The following is a 21,361-nucleotide window of genomic DNA, read 5'->3' as shown; positions in this document are numbered from 1 at the left end:
ATACTCGCGCCGGTCTCACAGATCAATTGCTATCAAATACACCAATATGTCCGTCTCGCACAAACACCAAAGCAAAGCTTGTAAAAAAGCGGCAGCTAACGGAAAATTCAAATTTCTAGGGTTTCTGGAAAAAAGAGTATTTACGGAAAAGCGTTGGTCTCAGAGACCAACGCGAGTATAGGAAGGTTAACATATTTCACAAATAAAAACTGCATTTTAATAAACGAATAGGAGACAAAATATGTTAGCAAGTTTTTTTCTAGTTGGAATGCTTGTAACAGTGCTTCGAAAAGTTTTTTATGTGAATTTCCAAGCCAAAATAAGTTTCAACTGCTATGTCTGAAGTTATTTATTATTTACAAACACAACATCTATCGCGATTGTGATGATGTTCGCTTTTGCATCAAAACTCACAAACAAGAGAAATTTCATTGCGACACGGCCATTAGCTTATTAAATAGAGCACTCAATGAGGCCGCATATCCAAGTTCGAAACCTGCTGTAATGACTAGAGCATACGATTTCTCGAACTTGTTCGGGAAGAGATTTCTCGCGAGTCTCGCCTTCTCGCGAGTTTCTCGAATACCGAATTACTCGTAAGGCTCTCGAGCTTCTCGACTTTCAATTCTCGCGAGATTCTCGAATCTCGAAATACTCGTAATACTCGCGAGCTTATCGACATTCAATTTAATCGATTCATTGGCTGTTTTACATAGACCTTACTAAAAACACCGAAATGTATAGAATACTGCCAATGCAGCGACTGAATTGAAAGTCGAGAAGCTCTCGAGTATTCCGAGTATTCCGAGATTCGAGAATCTCGCGAGAATTGAAAGTCGAGAACCTCGCGAGTATTACGAGTATTTCAAGATTCGAGAATCTCGCGAGAAGAAGCCGTGTGCTCGATTCTCGTTAAAAAAAAAAAATAAAATATTGTGAACAAAATTATATGTATAATAAATATGTTTTGAGTTAAATGTCATTGAAAAGCAATATAATAAAAAAAAATCGCAAGTAAAAAAACCCAGTGCATAAATACTGTCCATACAGCAATTAAGTTTATATCGAGAATCTCGCGAGAATTCGAGTTCTCGATTTCTCGGGTCTCGAAAATGTCGCTTGTGTTCGAGAAGAAATCGTAAGCTCGGGTAATGACTGCATTTTTTCTTATTTATTTATATGTTTTCTAATTTTTTCTTTTCTTAAATAAATAATTTTCAGAATCAAGAATGAAATGTCTTATATTTCAAAAATTCCCGAAAATGTTTCCTTATTTCAATGTCGACCAGTTTCAGGAATGTCAATCAGTTTTAGGAATATCTATCTGTCAGATAAACCTTATGCCTGATGACATAAATACGCCAAGGAATTCTCCATGCAGATTCATGTTATAAGCCTTTTGACCAAACTAAATCAACTTTCGTCAAGTGCAATTTTTTTGTTGTTTTTATATGTCTATTTAACAAAAGGCATTAAACAGTCTTCTCAGTTTCAAGTATCAGTCATAAAACTTAATCTTTAACACTTACAAATGTATGTGTAAATGTTTTTAAACATATCACAGTTGTCGTTTTTGCCTTTGTTTCTTTACTTATTTGTTGACTTTGAATGCTGACTGCTATTCTTCGTCATGCCTTCGTTTATTTACTTATGAAACGAAATCACGCAGCGCATCCTTTTGTATGCCTTTCATGTAGTTGTTTGTAATCTTATCCTTAATAAGCTTAAGATTGATAACAATGAATAAGTAAGCCAGAAAGAGCAGAAAAAATTATAAAAATGTGTTGATTTGTTGCTATACGTCCTAAAAACACACACACACACATAATCACTTTAACAAGGAGTGTCAAAACATAGAAAATAATCACAGAAGTGCGATTTTTCTTCTTATCAATGTCGGCTTGTTGATATTTGCCACTTGATTAAACAAATATACTATTTTTATACTCAGCGTGTTTTGCACACAGAGTATATTAACTTTGATTGGATAACAGTTGGTTGTACAGGTATAAAGGTATCGAGATAGATATAGACTTCCATGTATCAAAATCATCAGTGTCGAAAAAAATTTGATGGAGCCATTTCCGTCCGTCTGTCCGTTAACACGATAACTTGAGGAAATATTGAGATATCTTCACCAAATTTGGTACACGAGCTTATCTGGACCCAGAATACATAGATTGGTATTGAAAATGACCGAAATCGGTTGATAACCACGCCCACTTTTTATATATATAAAATTTTGGAAAACATAAAAAACCTGAATATTTAGTAAATAATACACCTAAAATGTTGAAATTTGACTTGTGGACTAATATTGAGACTCTTGATAAAAATTTGAAACAATTTTTTTAAATGGGCGTGGCACCGCCCACTTGTGATAAAATCAATTTTACAAATATTATTAATCATAAATTAAAAATCGTTAAACCTATCGTAAAAAAATTTGGCAGAGAGGTTGCCCTTACTATAAGGAAAGCTTTGAAGAAAACTTAAAGAAATCGGTTAAGGACCACGTCCACTTTTATATAAAAGATTTTTAATGGGTCGTGGACGAATAAAATAAGCTATATCTTTGCAAAAAAACGCTTTATATCAATGGTATTTCATTTCCCAAGTAGATTTATAACAATAAATAGGAAAAGCTATAAATTTAAAAAAATAGGCGCTTTTATGACTAAGCAATTTTCTATGTTTCGGGAGCCATAACTCTAAGAAAAATTAACGGATCGTAATAAAATTGGGTACACAGATTTTTCCTATAGCAGCAAAAATTGGACGAGATCGGTTAAAGACCACGCCTACTTTTATATAAAAGATTTTTAAAAGGATCGTAGACTAGAATAATAAGTTATATCTTAGCAAAAAAGGGATTTGTATCAATATAATTTTACTTTCTAAATTGAATTATAACATTAAATTGGAAACCACTAAAATTTTTGAAAATGGGTATGGCACCGCCCCTTTAATGACTAAACAATTTTCTATATTTCGCACGTGGCACCGCCCGTTTAAAAAAAAATGTCTCACCATGTCTCTTACAATAAAACTTGATAAGTGAAATATCATTGATTCAAAACTATTTTTTGCTAAGTTATAGCTTATTATTCTAGTCTACGACCCTCTTAAACTTGTTTTATATCTAAGTTGCCGTGGTCTTTAACCGATCCCGTCCATTTTTATCAGAATTATTTTCTGCTATAAGGAGAATATGTGTGCACAATTTCATTACGATTCGTTAATTTTTTTTCGAGTTATGGCTCCCGAAACATAGGAAACTGCTGAGTCATTAAAGGGGCGGTGCCACACCCATTTTCAGAAATTTTGATGTTTTCCAATTTAATGGTATAATTCGGTTATTATGTTATATACGGTGTAAAAACTTCTGCTTCTATAATATTATTTTGAAGTGACGTTATTTTGAGACAGGTTCCATTGCATAACTTTGGGGCGTGTTAAGTTTCGAGGCAACATTATCGGAATACCCACTTTCAGAACGATGATATGTGCTGGAAGTACCGGTGCAGAAAGAGAGCTAAGAAACTCTACTGGTAGCATCATTTCTATCCATGACTATGTTTATTGACTGATATACCACTTCTTCTCCATGAACTTTTTCCAATATACTGTGATTGATGTATGTTGCTTGATCATTTTTGGGTGTAAGTATGGCTCGATCACAAAAGCCAAGAATTTTCCTTTGAGTTACGTCTCCAGGATTTTTCTTTGTGTTACGTTATTTGAGTTACCTCTCCATAAACAAACTAAATTAGTTCTTCTACTGATGGAACAATCTTACAAAGATTTTCTGGAAAATTACCAATACCAGTTCAGGAATTAAACCCTGCCCTATCTTGAACGTGGTACTATATCTGCATAAATTTTTGCGCACTTGATATCGTTTTATAGGTTTTTGGCGATTGAGATTTTTGATGGGTTAACGTGAAACTCAACGTTAAGGTGCGCTCTTGGTTCAAAGAAATTTTTTGCAAAGTAAATATTATCTTTATTGTTCTTAAATTTAAATTAAATTTCTGAATAGTAGGAATGTCCATTTTGGGGCAACTTTCACCTCTTGTCTGTAGAGTAACTTAATATTATTATTACATACATATATCTACTATACTATATTTCTTTTGGCATACTACGAAAAGTCCTTGAGCGAATAAGCGAATCACTTGGTCAAAAGAGTGGAGACATAGATAAGAAATCAAGTTGTTGAACTTCTCATAAAATTAACCCCATTTAACCTAATTATGTCTGTATGTGCTTGCATTAACTTTTTTATGTGTGAAACATTTTCAACTATTTTACTTTGCTAAACATTATATATACATATATATGTAGGTATTTAGACTTGGTATCGTTGTACATGTGCATGCACTTTAGACATATTGACATATGCATCCACAGGAAGAAACCACTTTTCTAGCATAAAATCGAATAAACGCAAACAAGACTAAACTGAGCAATGTTTTTTTATTTTCATATTTAAAGCTTTTTTCGTTAGTGAAAATATTCCTATCTTATACTTAGACTATATCTACTCGTATTCCATCCAGATCCTTCTGTCATCTACAACGCTTTGGTTATCCACTGGCATTGGGTTAACGCGCCGGCGGTCACAGACAGTTTGCCTGGTCATTTTTGTTAAATGATATTATGAGCAGTTTGTTTTTTATGGATTCTTTCCTTACTATGCACTTCCACTTTTACTTGGTCGAACTGAACAGAAGGCTTGCGTCCGAAAAAGTGTTTCTTTTAGTTAGTTTTTTAAAGTTTTTTCTTTTCCCTTTTTTTCTAAAGGAGCATCTTTTTTTTCTCCTTGTATACTTTTTGCGGTTATTCGTTGTTTTCGTGAGTTCATTGTTGCCGGCTGTGTGTGAGTTTTTTTTTTTTTTTTGTTATCACGATACCCGCTGTTGCTACTGGGCTGGGCGCAGGCTCCATAGTAGACAGAAAGCCATCTGCTCGACGACGATTAATGATAAATTAGCTGTGGCTTTGCAATGTCGAAGTTATTCTTTAATTTTTTTTTGTGTTCTTTAATACTTGCTATTAAAAATATTTTTTAAATTTTTGGGTCTTTTTATGACTTCCTTCATATTAGGTCGGTTGAATGTTTGTCCGCTTTTCATACAAATCTTGCAATCGATTTTTAAGTAACTTCTCATTGAGCTACAAACGTGAAACTTTACACATAGGTTAGAACACCGTGACAATGTAACAAAAGGAAAAAATCCGTTAGGTGGCGCACGGATCGAAATAATTAGATAAGAATTTGAAAATTTTCAAATCAGCTTTTAAGTAACTTCTCGATGAGCTAGAGACTTGAAATTTCAAATTTAATTTAGAGGTCGATGAGAGCCGATGACACGATACAAAAAGATTTGCTAGGGGGCGCACGGGATGAGATATTTAGAAAAATCTTACGAAACGGAGGCAATTTTGGCATTGATTTTTATTTAAGTTCTCATAGAGCTACAACTGTAAAACTTCACAGATAGGATAAGACGCCGAGACAATTTACAAAAAGGGGGGAAAAATTCCGTTACGTGGCGCACGGATCGAAATATTTATATAAGAATTTGGAAATATGGTGTTTTGAGATCAATTTAGCTACAATCATGAAACCCCAGAGAGAGGTTAAGACACCGTGACAAAGGAACAAAAGGAGAAAAAATGGCGCACGGATCTAAAAAATTAGATAATAATTTGGAAATTTGAAACCTGGTTTTAAGTAACTTCTCGATGAGCTAGAGGCTAAAAATTTTGAGCTTAATTCAGAGGTCGATGACAGCCGATGACACAATACAAAATGCTAAACTTTCCTACCAAGTTTCCAATCCAAGTAATGTGCGCTCCACTTTTACATATATTTTTATAACTCATAAATATTTTTGCAATTTAGATGTCAAAATAAGGAGACATATTTCGCTGATTTTTTTCCATTTATATAAGGGAAGTGCTTAAAATTTTTTTATTTTATTTTTATTTTTTATTTCAGCTAATTTTGTTTTAGTTCTTCTCTCTCAATTTTAATGTTATTTGCGCGCTGTTTTTCGGATTTTTTTTTTTTTAACATCTAAAGTTGTCACATACTCCAACACAATCGCTGTTAAACTCGTTGGTTATGATATCGTTAACGTCAACGTTTTCTTTATTATTTTACTACACTTTCGACTGGACTACCTCTGCTACTCACTCATACTCGTTTAAGCGTGGCGCATGTGCAGCAGTCATTTATTAACAATCGCGCCTTTACACATTTTAATGTGTTGAGTTGGGTCTGTTGGGTTAATTAAGGGGCTTTAAATTTTCACAATATACATTTGTCGTCTTGGCTTCGTTTAATGGCTTCATTTACAGGCGTTTACAAAATTATCACAACACAAAAAGTATTTAGCAAACAAGGTGGTGTTCGCTTAAGTCATTTCGTAGCGTATAAATATTAAGCGCCTGTATACATACATATGTATATAAAGTCTTTGATGGCTACTTAAGTGATATTGCAAATAATTTCATTTTCCCATGAAATCATGACAAACTTTAGTGAAGTAAAAGGGTGAAATAATTGAAGCATACAACCACAATGTTGCAACACAGTGTCTAATTTTGTGAGGAAACTCGATTTAAAAGTGAAATAATTTGCACAGCTCGTTATGAATGCATTAATGTAGATGGCTAAATTTCAGTTATAGTTAGCAATACCATTTTTGTCAGACGATTTTCCACAAGTCTGACAACTGTTTGCACTTAACAACAAGTGACGTTAGCCTTCGTGACATCATCAGATGATGTGGAAAAACGTTTTTTGAGAAGATTCAATGATGAACTAGACGAGCTCTAAACAGACATCAACACATCATCATCATTAATTGGTGCCTAATCGCTTAAGCGATTTTAGCCGTTACGTAACAAGTCACGCCAGCTATCCCTGTTTCGCAATAACTGGCGCCAATTGGAAGCACCAAAGGAAGTCAAGCCTACCTACCTCTCCCAACTCAGTGAAGGTCTCCTCCTTCCTCTGCTTCTAAACTGCAGTGTCCACAGAAATACTTTCTTAGCCGGAGCGTGTTTGTCAAGCTTTTGGATTTTTATTCGCTGCACCATTGCCATATCTGCGTAAATCTCATACAGCTCATCATTAAACCTCCTTCGATAATTGCCGCCGGCATCACAGACAGGACCATAAATCTTCCGGAAAACTTTTCTCTGAAGCACGCAGAGAATCTTCTCTCTTCCTCCAACACCATCCATGTTTCCGAGCCATACATCAGGGTTTTATAAGCGACTTGTAAAGCGTGATTTTTGTTCGTCGAAAGAGGACTCTACTTTTCAATTTCTTACTAATTCCAATGTAGCGCTTCTTGGCAAGATTATTCTCCGTTTGATGATATTGTTTTTTGTGTTAATGCTAATTCACAAATAGCCGAAATCCTTCACAGTCTCGAATTTATATCCGTCTATATTGACGTGGATGCCAAGACGCCATTCTTCCTCATTCACCGAAATACTCAAAATTTTCCTTCTTTATCTATTACAGAGAAGGCAGAACTCACAGCGCGTTTGTTTAGACCAATTATATCAATATTATAAGCATATGCCAGTAATTGTAAGGTCTTATAATAGATTTTACAATCACGGCTGCTAGAATTATGTTAAAGAAATCGCACGAAATGAATTCGCCTTGTCTGATGCCTCGTTGGGTTTCGAATCGGTCGGAGAGGTCCCTCGTAATCCTTACGGAGCTTGTTGTGTTGCTCAACGTCATTTCGTAGAGCCTTATTAACTTTGGATGGAACTAAAATTCAGACATAGCAGCATACAAGCAACTTCTTTTCGCGCTGTCAAAGGCTGCTTTGAAATCTACAGAAAGATGGTGACTCTCTTATCGTAAGTCTTTCCAGGATCTGGCGCATCCTGAGCCATATTTTTCATGAGAACTGATGCTCTTCACCAACTCTTCGCCTTCGTGTTTGAACAGCTCGGTGAGTATTTCGTCATAACCTAGCGCCTTGTAATTGTTTGGCTTGGATGTTGTCATTCTCACTACTACAAACGTGTTTTCCATTACCAGCGATTGGGGTATAGGGTGCGTCTTCTCCTTCGCTAGCTAGCCATGATGAGAAGTGTTCCCTCAACAACTTAAGCACACTCTGTAGGTCAGCCGCTAGGTCGCCGTTATCAGACATCAACACAGTAAAACGAATTTTAATACAACGGCTGCGGTGGATTGACCATGTTATTCGAATGAAAGATGTTACTTCGGCTCAGAAAATAGTCGCATCGGAGCCCACATATGGCAGCAGTAGAAGAAGGCGGAAGATCAGCTGAAAATGGGTTTGAGGTTCTTTGGTGTTGTCAAGCTCAGCGAAGAAGCGACTCGCGCAATTTGTTGGGTGGTCAAGACCCTTTCAACGGTCAAGCGCCAAACAAATTAGTTAAACTGGTTCCTACAAATATAGAATTTATTTAAAAAGATCTCCCTAGTTCGCAGATTAAAAAATGATCTCAATACACCTAGAAGGAGAAGAACTGGAACTAGTAGGTCAATACGATGAAAATTTTGTTTACCTATTTTAAGCGTTGGTTGGTTGATTGCTGTGCTGCCCGGCCAACGTGACCGTGACCACTTTGATGCAGTTTCTCCTGGAACCACTGAATTATCATGTATATTAAGTAACTAGCCAATGAGCGTTTTTTTTTACTTGAAAGATTTTGTTAGTTCAATAAACCTCTTGATTTCATTTGCAGAGCTTTTTGATACCCATCTTTAATCGGTCAGCACGAAACCGCGTAGGGTTCGGTAACTGATATTTGGCAGGGCTGGACACTGGCAGAAGAAATGGTTGACCGTTTCCTTACAACCTTCTTGGCTATTCCCATTCTTTCTGCGTGTGGAGCAAATGGCCAGTGTCCTCTGATTGTGGCTGTCATCTTAATATCTCTTTTCTAGACAATTTTAGTAAATCCACAATTTTTTTATGGTTGTAGTCCGTCCAATTTTTTTGATGTGAGCGGTTGATGTAGTTTGAAGCGTAGTAGATAGAACTCTTGAATAAAGTTAGCTTCCAGCTGTAACAGAACCACCCAATATATGTGAATGTGTATTTCGGCTGCTTGGAAAAGCTCACTACTACTTGGCTGTCACTTGGCTTTACTCGAAAACTAATTGCACATAATTTTTGAAAGACCCACAACGAAGAAAATATGAGCCAGCTAGAGCTAGAGCCATTCTTGCAGAGTGAAAATGATAATTTAATAAAATGCTCCACTGTATGCCATACAATATTTAACAGCAAGTACCTTTGACGTTGACCAACCACCACCCGCACTCTTTTGTGGCATATACACTCCCGTGTATATATGAATGAGTTCTTGTAAACAGGCAGACAAGAAAACGATACATTGAAGTAAGTTTATCACTGAAGTAACCTTTAGTTTTTCGCTTTCAACGTAAAGTTGGTTACGATTTGCTTCATTGACTACAAGAACAGCAACCAAATGTTCTGAATTGGCTTTTTAGTAAGATTCAGTGGTTGACGTGTGAAATTGAAACTTCTATGTGAAACTTTACAAATTGAAACACACATGTGCACGTACCCAGCAGTGAAAACCATATCTAGTCTAATCAAAGTGTATACCAAGTACTCGTAAAGTTCGATGTCTAAATATAGATCTGTACGTGTAGAAAACCTAGGGTTTGAAGTCAAACCGCAAAAACAAATAATTTTTGAGAAGAGCTGCGTCGGCTTCTAGTGAATGGTCGTCAAGCAATTAGTTTATTATCGCTTGTTATCGACGGGTGCAGATATTGGTATCTTTTTGAAAACACACTGATGAGTCGTCGTTAACAAATCGATAACACGTCTTTACCAAATAGGTTATACTAAGAAACCAATAAATATTCAATAACAAACCCATAACTTTTCTTTAACAAATCGGCAATTTTCCGATAAAAAATAAAAAACTTTTCGATATCAAACCTAGAACACTTCCATAACTAAGCGAGGTTTCTTCGAAATCAAATCGATGACTTTTTGTTAACATATTGGTAAATTTTTGATGAATAAGCGATAGCTTTTCGGTTCATGTATGTAAGGCGCGATAACCTCCGAAGAGATCTAAGGCCGAGCTTTTCGATAAAATATCGATAATTTATGATCACAAATTGATACATTTTCGCTAACAAATCAATTACGTTTCCGAAAAAATCAATAATCTATCGACAACATATCGATGACTCGTCGGTAAAACTTATGGATTATGCTTATTATGGTTAGCAAATTTTGAACACTTCCATACCAAATTTATAACTCGTCGACAATAGACCTTTGGTAAACAAACAGATAAGCCGTTTATAAGAAATACTCAATACTCCTATAACCTTTTTGATTACACACCGTTAGGTTAGGTTAGATTGAACTGGCCGGTCAATAAAGATCACAAATAGATTATTGAATATGTTCATTGAGATACTATAATTTTCTTTATGAGCAAACGGAAAAATCAAAATTAGGTGCCAGAACTTACATTATAAAAACACTCCGTCCTTCTGGCAAATAATAAAAGTTTTCTAGCACCTAGCTTAATAGCTGTTTCGAGATCGCCCTAGTAGCTGGAGCCTTGACACCGCGAGCGCAGGATACGAACGAAAAATGTGCTCAGCCGATTGTTCCTGTAGCTCGCACTTACTACATCTGCTGCTACTGACGTGACCTAACTTATAAGCAATGAACGCCAGAAGGCAGTGTCCAGTTCGTATGCCCATCATGAGCCTTAAGTTTTCTCTCTTCAGAGATTTGAGCCACTTTATGAGTCTAATATCGTAGGATATGCACATGATTCAAGAAATTTTGCAGCCCCGCGCTGCTGTCGACGCCTTTCATACTTGATGCATCGTAGCAGCTGCAGTCCTCTTATTTCTCCCAAACGGATTGGGACGTCTACTGCACTCTCTTTTCCTAAGTCATCGGCCAAACCGTTAGCAGTTCGATAACACTGGTTTACAGCCAAAATGCACCAGAGACGCCATTATGAAATGCCTATGTAAAATCACCCCCTGATTCCGAAAATCAAGGTTATTTTTAATTCTATGGTAACGTTTTTGAGATATTTACGAATTACCGTTAAACAAAAAAAAAAAATTGGGTCCACTTAATCATATATATCTCAAGAACAATTCCAAAACGGTTTGAATCTTTTAAAAGGTAATAAAATTTGCTATAAAACGTGCATACAACACTTTTTTCTATGCCCTGCAGATTCAAATATAACGAACAATAATTACTGATTTTTTAAATTTTTATTTGTAAAAATATAAAAAAATTTGTATTTTGCCAGGAAGGATCTCGAAAACTTTTTATTTTTTTGCAGATTTTTTTCCCCCTCTAAGCTCTGTTTTTTTTACAAAAAAACAAGCTTTCACTAAAAAAAAATCGATGAACTACTACAAAAGTTATAAGCATTCAAATAAATATATTGTTACGAATGTTGGCGGCACTAAGGGGTACTACCATCTCTAGGCCGATGCTAAGCAGTGACGTGAATTCACACATACAAGCGCATGGGGTATGAGAGAATCTATAAAAATTATACATCTGTAGTTGTAGCTGAGAAATTTATAACTAACTAAGTAAATTCTGGTACTGCCTAGAATATTCCACGAGGAAATCACAGAGTATAAAAGCACCAGCAGTAGAGGCGCTATAATCAGTTTTTGATTAAGCACGCAATCTGCCGGGCAATAGTAGAGCTTCATTTAAGCTATCAGTCAGTTTGGTTATTAAGCAAGCTAGTTGCAAAGTATAAGTGTTATTGTGAAGTACTTTAATAAAGGCCATTTTTCCATTATTCAATATTGGAGTTATTTATTCAACAGTTTAGCGATACGAACGTTCGTAGAAGATTGCAAATAAGAGAATTTGCCAGTAAATTCGTTACAATTGGTGTCAGAAGAGGAATTGTTGAATAAATTCCGAAGATTGGGAATACAACAAGGACATGGCAAAGTTCAGTGAATTGAAGATCCAGCAACTGAAGAAGGAGTTGGAGAGCTATGGATTGAATACAACCGGCATTAAACTCGAACTTCAGGCACGACTACGAGAGGCAATGGAAGCAGAAGGAATTAACGTGGAAGAGTATGTCTTTCCTCTTGATGGCGTGGAGACAACAAAAATTGAAGAGAAAAACGAAACATCGCAGACAGTTACCAGCACAGACCTGAACATGATATTGGCTGCAATATCTGCACAAACATCGACAATAACATCAATGTCGTCGCAAATATCATCCCAACTGGAAGCACAGGAGGCACGCATTTCAGAAATGTCTAGACAAATGTCATCCCAACTGGCATCGCAAGAGACACGTAAAACATCCAAGATGGAAAAACAACTAGAATCGCAGGAGAATCGTATATCAGCGAAGATTGAATCACAGGGGACACGTATCTCAGAAATGTCATCAGAAATTACATCTAAAATTGAAGCACAAGAGGCATATCAGAAATGTCGACACAAATTTCAGTACATGTATCATCGCAGATCTGTGCATAACTAGAATCGCGTATGGAAGAGAAACTTACGCAGTTTCAGGAAGGGTTCAGTGGTCGACAAGATAAAATGGAGGCCGAGATAGATGCTTTAAAAGATCGTATTCAGGAGTTACAATTGAACCTTCCAATAAACGTCAACGTCTACTCATAAGGCAAAATCCCCAACGTTTGATGGTTCTGTTCCTTTCGAGGTATTAAAACTCCAATTTGAGAAGACGTCGGCAGCGAACAACTGGAATGCTGAAGATAAAGTTGCAGCTCTGTTCGTGGCATTGAAAGGGCCAGCAGCCGAAATCCTACAGACGATTCCCGAAGGAGAGCGGAACAACTATGAAGCATTGATGGCCGTTGTCGAGAGACGTTATGGAAGCGAGCATAGGAAACATATATTCCAAATTGAGTTGCAAAACCGTTACCAAAGAGCGAATGAGACTTTGCAGGAGTTTGCCTCGGATGTTGAAAGATTGGCTCATCTCGCAAATGCGGACGCACCTGGAATACACTGAAAGGGTAAAAATCCAGAGCTTCATAAATGGCATACGAGATGTGGAAACGAAGCGGGCTACATATGCGAATCCAAAGCCAACATTCGCAGAAACGGTGTCACAAGCTCTGATTCAGGAAACAGCGTCGGTTCTGTGTAAGCCAGTTTTCAAAGCACGTAGTGTGGAAGTAGAAAGGCCAGAGTGGGTAGGCGCAATATTGGAGGCGCTGAAAGGATCGCAAAAGCGGAGTGAAAGAGTTATCAAATGCTTCAAATGCGGGAAGCCCGGTAATATTGCACATCATTGCGATCTTGCTCCTAATAGTTCCAAAAATGTGGGTGGCCGTAAACGCAAAGTTGAAGGAGATGAGCAAGAGCGTGTCAGATGTAAATAACGAAAACTTGCCCCAGCTATTGAATGTCCTGTGATATCTGTGTCGCAAATCGGAAGAAAATCGAGCAGTCTTGCCGTCGAAGGAAAGCTGGATGGCAAGGAGCGTGTACTGACTGTAGATACGGGCGCATCTCATTTCTTAATCCGACCTGACTTGGTCAACAGGAGAGTAAAACCGTTACCTGGAGCAAGGTTGCGTACGGTCACTGGCGAGTATAACCAAGTACAAGGAGAAGTGGTATGTGAGGTATTAATTGGAAAGGTCATGGTTCTACACAAATTCATTGTGGCGGAGATTGTTGATGAAGTCATATTGGGAGTGGACTTCTTAGTTGACCATGACATCAGGATCGATATGCGGAGAAAGATTATGCGCTATAAGAACCAGGATATACCACTTAACTTCAGTTTGGAAAAAGGGTTCAGCAGTAAGCGAGTGCTGGTGGAGGAGATTCGACAGAGACCACGAAAGTCAAGGAAAGTAGATCGAGCAAAGGTTGAATGGGCCAAATACAGCGAAATCAAATGTAGCTGCGAGAAAAACACTGGTATTGAAAACCCCTAATGGACGCACTAAAACGACTGAAAGAATTTTCCAGAAAGAATGCAAGGGTGGTTTGAAGCCAGCGCGCACTACTGTTCTTAAACGTCAAGACGATACTGATGATGCAAATTCAATCCGTCAAGATCAAGCTCTGCGAAGTAGTTCTTCATTGGCCATGCAACAGAGTGTGAGGGAACGGCCCAGGGTAATGAGAAGTAAGATGAAACACAGGTATAACAAGAACTTTAATTTGGAAGGTTTCTTGGAGGGAGATTTGGTACTGCTATACAACCCTCACCGGCGGAAATATCGGTGCAGCTGGGAAGGCCCGTACAGAGTTGTGAAGAGGATCACTGATGTCATCTATCGCATACAAACAACTGGGATACCACGAAGTATAAGGGTGGTTCATTTGGAGATGCTAGCAGTGTTTAGATCGAGAAATTTGTCTGATCGGGACGATCAGACTTAGGTGGAGGGCAGTGTTACGAACGTTGGCGGCACTAAGGGGTACTGCCATCTCTAGGCCGATGCTAAGCAGTGACGTGAATTCACATCAATAATTCAATCTTTATGTCTACACATATGCGTGCACGCGGCGGAGAAGCAACGCACAAGCACATGCAGATATCTTATCTGAAATGCTCCTAATGGTATGCAATTGTGATTATGGAAGTGTCGCTCACACATACAAGCGCATGGAGTATGAGAGAATCTATAAAAATTATACATCTGTAGTTGTGGAAACGCCTAGAAGATGCCACGAGGAAATCACAGAGTATAAAAGCACCAGCGGTAGAAGCCCTATACCTAATCAGTTTTTGATTAAGCACGCAATCTGTCGGGCAATAGTAGAGTTTCATTTAAGCTATCAGTCAGTTTTTTTATTAAGCAAGCTAGTTGCAAAGTATAAGTGTTATTGTGAAGTACTTTAATAAAGGCCATTTTTCCATTATTCAATATTGGAGTTATGTATTCAACAGTTTAGCGATACGAACGTTAGCAGAAGATTGCAAATAAGAGGATTTGCCAGCAAATGCGTTACAATATCCATATAGTAAAACTTAAGTACCCTAAAAATAATAGCATATGTACATATGATTCTGTCTTAACTCTATGAATTTATTTTATAATTGAAAAAGTTATGTGTCTTGTTTTGGCGCTATTTAGATTAGGATCGTTTTCTCTTATGAGAAACCAACAGTAGTCACCCATCATAGCGACATCCCAGAATCCTTGATACCGAATTTCAATCATTTTCATATGCTGGTGAAACCTTTCGCCATGCTCGTCACTTTCGTCGCCAAGATCTTACGGCAAAAAAATTAAATGGAAGTGTAGAAAATGAATTTTTGAAGACATATTTACTCCTGAAAGAAAATAAAAAAGTTAATTAAATAAATACATAAGTGACACATTAGTATATAATTGTCTTAGGCTGGATTTATCTTTGAATTCAGAACAAATTTTTTGTTTACATTTTTCTCGTTCTTGTTTGTTCGGAACTGGACGATGAATTCAGATTTAGGGCTATATATTCTCATGTAAATTAACGGTCTTAAATATGTTTTTTTATTTACCCATTTCCGCATAGTTTTTGATTAAGTCATTCACTATAATCTCGTAGTTGGGACTTTTGTGTTTGCCTAAAAAAGAAGTAACGACCTTTTCAAAAGTATCCCACGCTGCTGCCTCTATTGGTGACAATAGTTCTTTGAAATGGTTATTGATCATCCTTTTCCTTTTTTGCGGTCCCACAAAAATCCCTTCCTTTATTGTTGCTTCTGAAATCTCTGGAAAGATCGTCTTCAAATAGTGAAAAGTTTCGCCTGCTTTGTCCAAACCCTTGATAAAGTTTTTGATAACGCCGAGCTTGATGTGGTGCGAAGGTAGAATTATTTTTTCCTTCTTTATAAGTGGGGAGTATTTTACGTTATCCACCCCAAATTGAAACTCGATTCGTTCTGGCCAATCCTTTATGATGTAATGGTCTAGACGAGCTTGGCTATCCCATTTGCATAGAAATCAACAGTATTTTGTGTATCCACTTTGTAGACCACATAGCATTCCAACGACTTTAAGAACGACACATATTTTCCAATCATGTTCTTCGTATTTGATTAATTTGAGCAATTTTTGCATTATCTCATACATTTCCTTCGTATTTACTGCATGCGCGATCGGGATAGATGGCTTTTGGTTGCCAATATGCAGTAATACGGCCTTTAAACTTAATTTATTGCCGTCTATGAACAATCGCCACTCGTTCGAATCATATGGTTCACCAAACTGTTTGAATAGACCAGCAATGTCTTTGCAGTAACAAACACTGTACTCCTTCGTATAGTACTTGGAAAATTGTTCGTGACGAATTCTATAATATGTTACCTTAACTTCGGATGAAATAAATTTAAATTGTTGCATACGAGAGGCGTGTAGTTCGGCCATTTTCTTTGACAATTCCAAATCCCTTTTCCAATCATTGAGTTGTGCTTGTATTTCTTTTGTTTTCCGTTTGAAATCCAGTACAACATGATGCCGCGTAATCAGATACTGCTGTTGACAATGAAACTGGAGCCGGAACTAAAGTTAAATTTCATTCTGGCAATGTAGCTTCCGTTGAATTTAGTTCTGGTAATGACACTGTAGATACGCTCGCATAGGTTACTTTTCTTGACTTTTCAACCCCAAGTACTTTTGTAGTACAAATACAGCAGTCCGCTGAATGGCAAATTGGTTCCCTCTACTTCATTGGTGTAATAAATTTCATATGTCGCCTAAATAGATAGTTTCAGAAATTAGTCAGCTATGAATTAAAAGGGAGCAAATTCATAATTTTTACAACACACCTTTTTGTTCCGGTTTCCGATAAAATCAATTCGACTCGACACGAGGCGCACACAGTATTCGGTGTCCATGGTTTTTCGGCTCAATTCCAAAATACTTATAGTATGTAACTTTCAAAGGATTTGAAAACATACGTTGCATCCTTTTAACGATAAATTGGCCGCAGATGAAACAGAACATATCTGGATCATTTGTACACTCAAACTCTCGCGCCCTTTTATTCATATTATATTTTTAAGTAAATGACGGGTTGTAAACTGCAATTATAAACTGAACAGTATCCGGCGAGCTTTGCAGATATTATGAAGGCACAATGGTACTATTATTTATAAGTACATAGATAAAGTAAAAATTCAAGCCTACCTAGACAAAAAGATCCCCTAGTTCTACAAAGAAAACACTACCTGCCTTAAAAATATGCTCTTGCTTGAAACGCACCTGGGTTTGAGAAAACGACACTTACAGTTTTTTGTATTTAATAACCCTTCACAAATCTACCTGCTAACTAACCGGTATACGAATACTAACACATATGTACCAGTAGGGTACTAAAGTATTAAATGGATATATTTACTTGAATTACTTACTTAATCGGCGCGTTATGGCCGTCCAACAAGGCGCGCCAGTCGCTCCGCCAACCGGCGCCAATTGGTCACACCAAGGGAGTTTAAATCGCTTTCCACCTGGTCCTTCCAACGGAGTGGGAGACGCCCTCTACCTCTGCTTCCATAGGCGGGTTCCGATAGAAACACTTTCTTGGCCGGAGCATCATCATTCATTCGCGTAACATGGCCTAGCCAGCGCAGCCGCTGGGTTTTACTTCGCTGGACTATGTTGATGTCTGCGTATAGCTCGTACAGCTCATCATTAAATCTTCTTCGGTACTCGCCATCGCCAACGCGTAGAGGTTACTTGAATACTTATAACTTTTGTATTAGTCCATCGATTTTGTTCAGTGAAAGCTTATTTTTTTTTTGCAATAAAACAGCACTTAGAGAGAAAAAAAATCTGCAAAAAAAATAAAAAGTTTCCGAGATCCTTCCTCGCAAAATACAATTTTTTTTATATTTAAAAAAAAAATTGAAAAAATCCGTAATGATTGTTCGTTATCTTTGAATTAGCAGGGCCTAGCAAAAAGGCAAAGGCAAATTGCTCAATTCATTCTTGAGATATATATGATTAAGTGGACCCAAATTTTATTTTTTTTTTAAAACGGTAATTCGTAAATATCTCAAAAACCTTACCATAGAATTAAAAATAACCTTGATTTTCGGAATCAGAGGGTGATTTTACATAAGAATTTCATAATGACGTCTCTGGTGCAGAAAAAAAGTTGGAATTTGTGATCCAGTGTCACAAATGCTACCTCTTTTCTTTGATTTTCTGTTCTTTCCTTTTCTTTTCGTTTCTTGTCTTTTCTTTTATTTTATTTTCTTTTCTTTTCTTTTCTTTTCTTTTCTTTTCTTTTCTTTTCTTTTCTTTTCGTATCTTTTCTTTTCTTTTCTTTTCTTTTCTTTTTTTTTTCCCTTTTTTTAACGAGCGATCCAACTTCTTTAGTAATGTCTGACTTTGCTTCAATCCCTTTTATATCATCCACGTTCTGGTAACTCTCAATATTATAGTGACGGTATAAGTTAATTGGTGCCAACCGACTAAGGGATTTTGGCCGCAGCCAAGTACGCCAGACGTTCCATCTTAGCGATAGTTTATCAAAATTGTGTGCGCAAAGGGATACCAAACTTTTCTCCACCCCTTTGCCACAACTCAAAAGAAGTCTCTCAGATCGGTGTATCGACAGGAATCATTTATTAAACGAATATGACCTAGATAGCTCATCAGTAAGCTACATTCGAATAATGCCGTTGGCATAATGGTTGTCCCAAATACTTCAAGGACCTTTGTTTCTTCTTCTAACACCGTTTATGATTCGTAGCCATACATCAAGACAGGTATCTTGATAAAATCTTATAGAGAGTTTTTTTTAGCGGGAAGAGCACTTGGTTAATATGCTCATACGCTCGATTTCCAGGATGATTTTATTCTTTACTTTTCGACTAGTCCTTTCTGATCCTTGGAGTGTTACTCAACTTTTAGTGATAAGCTTGGAATTCATGCAAATTCAAACAGGGCTATATGTTTGGCAGTCTTCTACGTCACCCTTAGATGAGACATTTTCATCTTCCCCTTACGACTCATCAGCTTCTGCATAATTTTAAGATTTAACCACTAAACTAACGTAACTAAAACTAGTTACGAGGTAATTAACCATTAGTTCATCTTATTACTGGCGATGTACTTATACACTTACTCAACCACACTTGCCTTTCTTGAATGCATTGACACGTAGCACGTAACTAATTTAAACTTGTGAAAACCAATGAGTTGAGTTCTAGTGATAAGTAAGTATGTGGCCTTAGAAAATTGAAAATCGATATAAAAATTGTTAAAACCTAAAATACGAGTGTATTTTATCTCATAAGCTGGTTCTTATGAAGCAGCTGTAAAAATTATGTAATCGTAAATAAATACTCGCATGCATCTAAAAACGTAAAAAAATTGGGTTGCGCCAACTTGTTAGATGCTCAGTTTGATGATTTTTATTTGATATGCAGGCAAAAAACAAAAAAAAAAAAAAAACATTTTTTAAATAAATCACTTACTCAAGCATATGAATGCAGGGCCAGGGGCATATTTTTTAAGATAATTAATTGAATGTGATATAAACGAGAACTATATTTATTTTTTAATTGCGCCACAACGGTCTTCCGCTTATACAATTTTTATTTCTTTTAATATTTTTAAATTGTTTGCATTGTGCAGCTGGATAAAGGTCAAATAGATGAACAGCCACAAGCGGGTAAATGTATTAACGTACAACATATGTAATATGCATTTGTGTATTCATGGAAAGTAAGGCAAATAACCTTTGACTTTCCCTTTTATATTGACTTTTTTTCCTAAATTTTGTAAGTACTTATACCTCAGTGTATACATGTGTACCTACTTTAATACATAAGTATGTACGTTATAGTGGTGCATTCTTTGTCAATTCAACTACTTTTTTACACATTACGTTTTCTTTATACCCCATAAATGCCAGCTAGCGCAGCTAAAAGTCAACCAAGTAATGCTCAGTGTAAATAGATGAATAAATGACCAGCTTGCGATAGTTAGTTCTGAGATTGTGATCCTTACGAAGAGACGAATTCCCCAATATGATGGTTGGGGAACAGCAAGTACAAACATACACTTTCAAGAAGCCAGCGAGAAAGCTGCGCAGACAGCAGGGTACCTGATTTGATAAATGGCAAACATAGGCTAGCCAAGGGCATGTATAAGGATGCTGCTTGGATCCGCATCGAATTCTATAATTTTCTTTAGTGCAGAGATTTGAACACATGCAACGAAATTCCGGAAGTACTGAGCAGCTATTACCGCGGACGCAGTCCCTGTCAATGCGAGGAGGAGAGAAAATAAATTTATCACCACCGAGAAGAAGTAGACAGAGATATTGTTGCAGTGCAGGTGCGGCCACATGAAGAGGTTGATTTCTAACTCACAAAGTTTTTAACTGGCCACTGGTACTTCCAGATATATTTCCACAGAATGAGCAAGGTTGAAAATACGAACTGCCTTTATTGTGGGCTCATAGACGACACATGCCACACTTTTTTCTAATACGATTACTCTTCACAGCAACGGGGAAGGGCGGAAGTAACACAAGAGATCTATGGCCGGGCAATGTCATCCATAAGGTGACCTGCGGACGTGACAGATGGGATATGGTCAGCAGAAATGTGGGAAATATTCAACGGCAAGATGGTTGCTTAGTTCAATAACGTGAGAGTAGTCGAAGAGCTCACGTTCGATAGTCAAAGTATCGGTATGTACTAAGTTTATAGGCGAATGTCAAGTTCCAATTGAAGGTTTTGATTTACTTCCGAAATCTATAGTGAAGATACATTGAGAGGGGTTTCTTGAGGTCGGGAGCCTACCAGCCACTGTTCAAGGGGTCACCTAATTATTTCACAATTATAAATGAGGTGCGCTGATCATAGAACTTATATATAATATTTAACAGAATTCCAAATAATAATAATCACATAACTAGGCTTTTGTCAATATCGTAATTGAATCATTTATTATTAAAAGGGAACAAACGATTTATTTAAATTTTTCGATAATCTAGTACTATATAAAAACAATCTTAATATATATATTTCCTCTGTGTGTGAAGAAATTTTGTGTGTGTGTTCAAGAGTATTTGAGAATGCTTTAGATTCATTTGGTACGTTCTCCTCATATTTTTCCGGGAAGTGAACCAGCGGCTGACCAGTTATAAAAAAAGAATTATATGTGGTGCGATTTCCTACACTTGCTTATTATTTGAGAAGACCGAGACCGAGTTTTAATCCCGAAAAGGGGACCAGGGGTCGACCTTTTCTAAACGTTTGAATTTAGGGTGCGATTTTGTACATGACAGCTTTCTATGATGCGGTTTTCTTGAAGTTCGGTGCAGGGGTATCTGTT

This window comes from Eurosta solidaginis, chromosome 2, assembly GCF_040869045.1.
Source record: "Eurosta solidaginis isolate ZX-2024a chromosome 2, ASM4086904v1, whole genome shotgun sequence".
In the NCBI taxonomy this organism is placed as follows: Eukaryota; Metazoa; Arthropoda; class Insecta; order Diptera; family Tephritidae; genus Eurosta; species Eurosta solidaginis.
The sequence above is the reverse complement of the archived record's forward strand: the minus strand, read 5'-3'. Positions refer to the sequence as shown.